Raw genomic sequence first — 1568 nt, 5'->3', positions numbered from 1 at the left:
GATAAGACATTGACCATCCCTCTTTTAACATTAAATGGAATATGAAAATTTATAAAATGCCAAAGTTGAAAAATAGACTTACATAAACTCTTTATTTCAGAAAACTTGGATAATTTACAGATACAATTTTTTGAGAAAGGGAATTGATTTGAAACCTTCCGAGCATCTTTACCTCATAATAATTTTGTAGATGTGGTATATACATTCAAAACATTTACCAGACTCAAATGTTTAAGGATTGGGTGACATTCATTATATACTTAGCATAATGCTCTTTAAATTTCCTGACATAAAAACAGAAAAATGTATTTTTTAGATCGTCAGCATTCAGCATACAGTATGCTTAAGAAAAAAAAAAAGTATGCCTGACAAAACTTTTTTGTTACTTAGAATTTGCAAAAATATTTTACTTGTAATACAGATTTACACTTTGACATGTGATTTAAAAAAAAAAAAACATAAGAGGTATTGAAGTATAGATTTTAATTTCATCTTTCAAATGAAAGTATTAAGACAGATTGGTCTGAGATCTCAAAATAAATTATTGGAAGAGATCCCTTGTTTTGAACTTATTTTTATGGTCACCAGTTAATATGATGAATATGTTAGTTTTTCAACTGCAAAGATTTCTTTATATCAAATACTTGTTCATTTTTTAAAGAATTTTTCTCTTTAATTTCAACAATCAAGTATAAAACAATAGAAGGGAAATCAGAACTTCAAGGTGCTGTTATGGTGAAAGTACTTTGGGAAGTTTGGCAAGCATATGGGTGAGTACTAACAGAATTAGTAGAACTAGAAAATGTCAAATCCTGAAGTGGATATGAAGGATGATCAAAAAATAGCCTGAACTCTAAAGCAGAATCTTCCACAGACTAAGAAAATACCCGTACCTGGAATTAGAGAATGGAGATAACTAAATAAGGATTGAAACTTGTTTAAGAAGTTTGATCCTAAGATTTCCTTCCAAACCCATTTCACCGGTTGATTGCTCTTCCCCTAAACAGCTGAAGGTTTACTCATTGGAGAGGGAAAAGCAGAGAATCTATCCACTGGGTGACCACAGCCAGAGTTGAGAACATAAATACAGTATCTAAAACAAGGGAATTTAGTAATTGTGAAAATAACACATGGTGAATGCTGACAGTCCCTAGCATTTTATGCTGAATGCTAGGGATTCTTCAGCATTCTAGAACCAATCTAGCATTTTTAGAAACATAGTCCTTAGTATGTGGTTCTAAGAACCCTGGAAGCTAGTCCTTTGCTTCCAAGGCAACATATTAAGAGAATCTTTACTGAGAAATCTGAGTAGTCCACAAAGAAAAAGCAAAAATTATCAACATCAGTAATTTTTCAAAAAAAAAAAGGTCCAATAAATCATCTTCAGCAATGCTCAAATTCAAAATGAACCACTAACTCATTCAGACTTAGATCAGGTTCTTTTAAAGACTTTTATGAGATGTCACAGTCAGAAAATTAATAGGGAACAATTACCCTTAGCAGACATTCAATAAGAAAATGAAGAAGATAGAATTGGACAAAAGGAGAAGTTGATCTCCAATGCACTC

The sequence above is a fragment of the Mandrillus leucophaeus genome, unplaced genomic scaffold, assembly GCF_000951045.1.
Source record: "Mandrillus leucophaeus isolate KB7577 unplaced genomic scaffold, Mleu.le_1.0 Scaffold675, whole genome shotgun sequence".
NCBI lineage: Eukaryota > Metazoa > Chordata > Mammalia > Primates > Cercopithecidae > Mandrillus > Mandrillus leucophaeus.
This window is presented reverse-complemented; position numbering follows the sequence as displayed.